This window comes from Colletes latitarsis, unplaced genomic scaffold, assembly GCF_051014445.1.
Source record: "Colletes latitarsis isolate SP2378_abdomen unplaced genomic scaffold, iyColLati1 scaffold0027, whole genome shotgun sequence".
In the NCBI taxonomy this organism is placed as follows: domain Eukaryota; kingdom Metazoa; phylum Arthropoda; class Insecta; order Hymenoptera; family Colletidae; genus Colletes; species Colletes latitarsis.
Window position 1 is genome coordinate 1,176,936 of NW_027488377.1, and position 7,730 is coordinate 1,184,665.

Sequence of the window (7,730 nt, forward strand, 5' to 3'; positions counted from 1 at the left end):
CCAAAGCGTGGCGAAGGGTCACCGTGGGGTTTTTAGTGGGTAGGTCCCGCGCCTGTCGTTGTACGGGCGCGGGGAATCCCACACACCCCTCCCACCTCTCCCCAAGGAGGTGGGAGGGAGTCTTTCGAAGATTTTCCCCACGACAAAAAAAAAAAAAAAAAAAAAAAGCCTGCTCCGTGCTTACTCACTTACTGGTTGCTTAGTATCATACTGCTTTCTTACTACTTAACTGCTTCCTTACTAGCTTGCTGCATGCTTACAAGCTTCGTTGTTGCTTACTAGCTTACTGCTTACTAACTCGCTTACTGCACCCTCGTAAGCATGCTGCATGCTTCCTAGTTTACTGCTTCCATACCAGCTAATTGCATTCATACTGCTTGCTTACTAGCTTACTTGTAACTTACTATCTTACTGGATGCTTACTAGCATACTGTTTGCTTACTAGCTTCCCGCTCGCTTACTAGTTTACCTCTTGCTTACTAGCTTACTACAAGCTTAGTCCCTTACTGCTTGCTTACTAGCCCGCTGCTTGCTTTCTACCATTCTGCTCCCTTGCAAGCTCCCTGCTCCCTCATTAGCTCACTGATTTCTTACCAGCTTACTGCTTCCTCACTAGCTTCCTGCTTGCTTACTAGCTCAATGCTTGCTTACTAGATTACTGCTTGATTACTAGCTTAGTGCTAGCTTATCACATACTGCTTGCTTGCTAGATTACAACTTGCTTTCTAGCTTACTTCTTGCTTACAAGCATACTGCTTCCTTACTACCTTCCTGCTCGCTTACTAGCTTACTGCTTTTTCTTTTTTTTTTTTTTTTTTTGTCGTGGGGAAAATCTTCGAAAGACTCCCTCCCACCTCCTTGGGGAGAGGTGGGAGGGGTGTGTGGGATTCCCCGCGCCCGTACAACGACAGGCGCGGGACCTACCCACTAAAAACCCCACGGTGACCCTTCGGCACGCTTTGGGAGGATACCGGGAATCGCTCGAAGCATTCTTCCGGTATCCTCCCCGTGCCCGCGCTTTCGCGCCCATCCCCCGGGGGGACAATCGGTCCCCCCAGTAGACACACTGCCTCATAGCGGCGGGACGGGGCCACTCCATCCCGCCGCTATCCGTCCCGGGGCCGCGTTTAGTGGCGGCTGCGAGCCCCAACTCGCAACCGCCCGCGACCCCGTTTCCACCCCTCGGTGGCCGGGCGTTCATGGCCGCACCAGACCGCCGAGGGTGCCACCCCTTGCGTCGGACCGGTAGGGGGAGGCACTCCTACCCCCAACCGGTCCGACCCGGCGCCGCCTGGCGGGAGGAGGGTCCCCTCAGGACCCCCCTCCCAGCCTAGGTCATCCGCCACGCCGAGGCGGCCGCCCGCGACGCCTCGCGACCGGGCGACGACCTCGGGCCACCGCACGAGCGCGAGCTTCAGCGCGCCGCTGAAGCTCGCGCTCCCTCCCCGCGGCCTCCTTTTGCAACATTACGTTCTCGCAGAAGGAGGCCACGGCCCTCCACTTCTCCTCGCTGCCGAGCATGGCGCGCACCACGCCCGGCAGCGAGACATCCCGCCCGACGACGCCGACCAGGACACGGCGCTCCCCCTCCCACGCGGGGCATACCTCCAGGGTATGATCCGCCGTGTCCTGCTCAGCGTCGCAGTGGCAGCAACGCGCCGTCGGCTCCTTCCCTATCCGGCACAGGTATCTTCCGAAGCTGCCATGCCCGGAAAATACCTGTGCCAGCCGGTAGGTGAGGCTGCCATGGCCTCTGTCCAGCCACTCCTTCAGGAGTGGCCGAACAGCCCCGACAGTCCGGTGCCCCGCGGTTGGCAGAGCCAGCCGCTCCTGCCACGCGAGCAACACGGACTGCCGGGCCTGGCGCTTCAAATCGCCCCAAGCAGGTTCCTGCCCGCCCGGGACCGCCCCCACCCCCGCGCGACGGTCGACGCGGTGCCGGCACATCACCGCGTGCGACCGCGCGAGCAGGTCCATGGGCGGCATCCCCGCTAGAACCGTCGCCGCCTCATGTGACATGGTCCGATACCCGCGGACGACCCTGAGCGCCATGCGCCTCTGCACCCGACGCAGCATAGTCATGCCGCGCCGGGAGGCAGCCAGGTCGTCCGCCCAGACGGGGGCCCCGTATAGGGCCACCGACTGGACCATTGCCACATAGAGGCGACGAACTCGGCCCGCCGGGCCCCCCAGGTTGGGCAGGATCCGGCCCAGAGCCGCAACCATCCTTTCCAACCGGGGGACCAGGCAGCGGAAATGCTTCTCGAAACGCCAGTGGCTATCGAGGATCAGCCCTAGATACCTGATCTGGGGCTTCACCTCGATGTCAGCCCCACCCACCCGAATCAGAGGGGGTGACGGATCCTGCCGAGGTGAATGAAACGCAATCACCTCGGTCTTATGGACCGCCACCGTCATCCCCATCCCCCTGATCCGGTCGACGACGCGTTGCGACCCCTCCTCCGCGCGACGCATGGCCCTCCCCCAGTGCGCCCCGACGGCCAGCACCAGTGTGTCATCCGCATAACACACCGTGCTGACGCCGTCGGGGAGGCCGGCCCGCAACACAGAGTCGTACGCGATGTTCCACAGGAGTGGCCCGAGGACCGACCCCTGCGGAACACCGCAGTACACCTCCCTCCGCATATCACCATCCCGGCCCGGATACTCGATCCACCTGCCGCGGAGATAATCCCCGACGACCGCCCTGAGACAAGGGGGGACTCGATGATATTCGAGTCCCCTCCTTATCTCTTCCCAGGGGAGGGTGTTAAAGGCATTGGCAATATCCAAGGATATTGCCAATGCCACCCCTCCCCGGGAGACGGCCGCCTCCGAGAGGGCCCTCACACGACCTATCGCGTCGATAGTCGATCGGCCCCCCCGGAAACCGAACTGGCAGTCGGCCAGACCGGGATCACCCCGCGACAGGTGCTCGACGAGGCGGGCAGCAATCACACGCTCGAAGAGCTTGCCCACCTCGTCGAGGAGACAAATGGGCCGGTATGCGGAGGGAGACTCCGCGGGCCGACCCTCCTTCCGGAGGAGGACCATCCTCGCCACCTTCCAACTGTGGGGGAATCGCCCGTCCCTCAGGCAGCGGTCGAACAACCGCCTGAGGTCGGCCCCAAGGACGCCCTGGGTCAAGACCCAAACCCGGCCGGGCACACCATCCGGACCAGGGGCCGTGTTACGAACCCCGAGCCGTCTGATGGCCGCTGCCAGCTCCTCCTGCGTGACCCCCAGCTCGGCTGTCCACTCCACTGGGACAGCCGGCGCCGCCGGAGGACGCGGTCCCCTCTCCCCATTTGGGAAGAGTGTATTGACCACGTCCTCCAGCAGCCGGGGGTCAAGACCCTCGGTGACGGGGGGCGCCCACGGGCGGAGCTTATTCAGCACCACCTTATATGGGCGCCCCCATGGATCGTCATCAAGGGTCTGGAGGAGCTCCTTCCATGCCTGGGTCTTGGCCCGTTTGATGGCGACCTGCAGAGCAACCCGCGCCACGCGGTATGCTCCATACAGGTCATCAGCTGCCCTCGCTCGCGCCACGCCGTCGCCTGTACGTTGACGACGGCGCGCGCGAGTGTACTGGCGTCGGGCGCGGACAGTCGCGACTCGCAACTCCGCGATCGCGTCCGACCACCAGTACACCGCCCGGCGAGGAGAAGCCCGCCCGACCCGAGGCATCGCCGCGTCGCAAATAGCCGCGACCCATGCTCCGAGCCGGGCGACCTCCTCCTCTATGCTCGGCAACTCGGCCGCTCCCTGCGGCCAAGTTGCAGCGAGGGCAGCTGCCATCAGGGCGTCCTTGTCCAGGCGCCGAAGCGCCCAGCGGCGTGGTGGGCTGCCACGCAGGCGGCCGTGTCGGGATGCACTCGCGGCGGCAGAGACCTCCATCCGGATGTACCGGTGATCGGAGAGTGTCTCTGCCCCCGCGACCACGTGCCAACCCGACACCATGCGCACGGCGTTGGTGGTCGCGAATCCAACATCCACGATGGACCCCCCATATCGCCGCACGCATGTGTGCTCCGACCCCCGGTTCAATACCCGGAGGTCGAGCCCCGCCGCCCAATCGCCCAGGATCCCGCCGCGAACGGAGGTCCTGGGGGATCCCCAAGCCACCGACTTGGCATTAAAATCCCCCAGGACCAGCACCGGCCGGGCCGCGTAGCGCTGCACGCATGCCGCGACCTCGGCCAAGTACAGCTCGAACGCAGCGTGACCGCTACGGGGCGAAATGTAGCACCCCACCACAGCGACTCCCCCCCAGTCCACGGCGACGAATCCCCGACCGCGCTCCAACAAGGAGAACGGTGGGGACCCGTCACCCCCTCCCCATACCGTCGCCACCAAGCCGTCCGCGTCGCCCACCCAATGAGGGTGATCAGGGACGCGGTACGGCTCGGCGGCGACCGCCAGGCCAACCCCCCACTCCGCGAGGACTTGGGACATCAAGTCCTGTGCCGCGCGGCAGTGGTTGAGGTTGGCCTGGAGGAGGAGGCGGGGCGGCATTAATTAATGGCCGCGCCAGCCTCCTCCCGGCCGTCCGTCCCCGTAGCACCGTCCACCTCCATGGAGGACGATGCCACCGCCCTCGGCACCGGAGCCGGTGCAGCCCGCCTCTTCCCCTCCTTCCGGGAGGGGGGGGAGCACTTCTTGGTCCCCACCCTGTGATCGGCTGGCCTCCCCATGTCCGCACACAGCGGGCAGTGGGGGGCCGCCGAGCACTGGCTCGCACGGTGCTCTTTGGCACCGCAGCGGTAACACTGACCGCTGCGGTCCACCGGCGAGGTGCACCACTGCCTCACGTGCCCCAATTCGAGGCAGCGGTGACACTGGAGCGGGCGCGGCGCGAGGATTTCCACTCGCGCCGAAACCCACCCCACCAACACCCTCCCGGATTCCGCCACCTTACGGGCGGCGGAGAGGGGGCACCGGGCCCACACCGACGCGAGGCCGGAGGGCGACCTGCGGATCTCTCCGATCCGCAGGTCCTCCACAGGACAGTCCCCCGCCCTCGCAAGGGCACGGGACACATCCTGTGCGCTGACCGAGTCGTCCAGCCCACAAACGCGCATCTCCGTGCGCTTCGTGGGCCGGGCGACCCGGACACCTCGCTCGCCCAGCTGCTCCCGGAGCCTCTGGGCGAGACGATCCGCCTTCGCGCCGCCTTCTGCACCAGGGATCTCCAGCAAGAGACCCCCGGTCACGGCCCTCTTCGCCCTCACGGAGGCGATGCCCAGCTCTTCCAGAGAGATATTCTCCCTGGCGAGCCGCATCGCCTCCGCGAGGGTCAGGTCGCCCCCCTGCGCAACGGTCAGCGTCACCGCTGCCGTTTTTGGGGGACGACCTGGTCGTGCCTTCCCGACCTTCGCGGCCTTCACCTTGGCCGCCGCCGGCGGAGGCGGAGGCTGCGGTTGCGAGGCCTTCCTCGCCGCCCGCTTCGCCTTCCGCCCCGCCACCTCACTCCACGCCACCCCCCCTTGGGAGGGTGCTGTGGAGGACGCGACCACCGCGACCACGGGTACACCACCCCCCTTGGGGGTTGCGACCCGGGGCCCTGGTGCCGCAACGCTGGGCGGAGCCTTCACTCCGCCCTTCTTTGCCTTCCCCGACTGTACCGGAACAGGTCGGGGAGGCACCGCCTTCCTGCTGACCGCTCTTCCGGCGAGGAGCTCCTGCCGGAAGGCGGCCAGCTTGCCATCAATCATGTCCCCAATCCTCCTCAGAAGATCGTCTTCTGAGGAGGACGGGGACTTCTTCACGGGCGGAGTGCGGGTGGAGGGGCCCGCGGTGCCCCGCACCACTGCCGCCGCACTCCGCTTATTTACCTCCGCCGAGGGATGCGGCGGTGGAGGAGGAGGGAGGATGGGAGGGAGGGCCGCGCTGTTCCACAGCGCCTCTGCCCTCCTCCTCCCCTGTCGCTCCTCCTCCAACAGGAGCTGCAGACGGGCGTTCCGCCCTCTGAGCTCCCGCGCCGCCTCCCTCATTTCCTCCGCCGCGGCCTTCAGGGCCTCCGCGCCACCGCTATTCTGCCCCTTAAAGGCGCAGGCAGCGGCGACTTTCTCCACCCGCCTCAGGGACGAGGAGATCCTCTCCGATATCTCCTCGGTCACCTCGTCCCTGAGGCAACTCAGCCTCACCGACGGGCTCATCGCCCCGCCCACCTCGACGACGGCCTGCCCCGTCCTCTTCCTCTTAGAGCCTATGTGGCTCGTGCTGGAGGAGAAGGACGAGACCGACGCCGTCTCGTCGTCCTCCTCCACCCTCCACGAAGCCGGACCTGGCGCTGAGTGGGGCGCGAGCGCCGCCACCCTAACCCCAACCCCGTCTCCGTCCTCCCTAACCGACAAAACCCGCCCCATCCCCATTTTATTTTCTGTGTCCATAATAGTCCCACGAGATGGTCGGAAATAAAGGTCCACCCGGGCAGAGCCGCCTTACCCGGGTAAGCCTAATACTCCGGGGGTTCGGCAGGTTCCCCGGAGGTGGTCGCTTGGGATTGGGCCTTCTCCCCCAACCATGCATCCCATCGCCGCGCACCATAGCTTAGGATTGGAGGGCGATTTTATAGAGTCGCCATACTCGTGGCCCAGGCGGTTAAGCCAAGACCCCCGGTCCTCCTGCCGTCACGTACCATTCACAAAACCAATAGGGAATTGTGAATGGGTCGTTGTGACGACCAACAGGAGGCTTACGGTGTGTGTATGACTCGGGTACCCCGGGTTCGTTAAGCCCGTACTGCAGCTGAAAGGCTGGCAGCCCCTGAGGGAACTAGCTTACTGCTTGCTCACTAGCTTACTGCTTGCTCACTAACTTACTGCCTGCTCAATAGCTAACTGCTTTCTCAATAGCCTGCCGGTTGCATTCTACCTTAATGCTTGGTTACTATCTAGCTCCCTGCTTTGTAGCTTACTGCTTGCTTACTAGCTTGCTGCTTGCTTTCTAGCTTACTACTAGCTTCCTCTTGGCTTACTAGCTTACTGCTTGCTCACTAGCTTACTGCTTGCTTACTACCTTACTGCCTGCTCAATAGCTAACTGCTTTCTTAATGGCCTGCAGGTTGCTTTCTAGCTTACTGCTTGGTTACTAGCTACCTGCTTTCTTAGCAGCTTGCTGCATTCTTACTAGCTAATTGCTTCCTTACTAGCCTGCTGCTTGCTTACTAGCTTATTTGTTTCTTTCTAGCATACTGCTTCCTTACTAGCCTTTTTTTTCGTAGGGAAAATCTTCGTAAGTCTCCCTCCCACCTCTTTGGGGTGAGTCAGGAGAGGTGTGTGGGATTCCCCGCGCCCATGGAATGACGGGGGCGTGACCTACCCACTAAAAATCCCGCGGTGACACTTCCGCACGATTTGGGAGAATACCGGGAATCGCTCGATGCATACTTCCGGTATCCTCCCCGTGCCAGCGCTGTGCCCCCATCCACGGAGGGACAAAAGGTTCCTCCCGACAGTCACACTATGTCGTGGCGGCAGGGAGAGAGCACTCCTTCCAGCCGCCATCCGTCTCGGGGCCTCGGTCAGTGGCGGCTGCGAGCCCCAACTCGCAACCGCGCGCAACTCCATTTGTACCCCACGGCGGCTAGTGGCTCATGGCCGCACCATGCCACCGAGGGTGCCTCCCGATGAGTCGGACCGGAATTGGGGTGACACTTCCACCCCAATGCGGACCGGCTCTGCGCCTTGTGTCTGGTGGAGGCTCCCTTCAGAAACCCCTTCCCA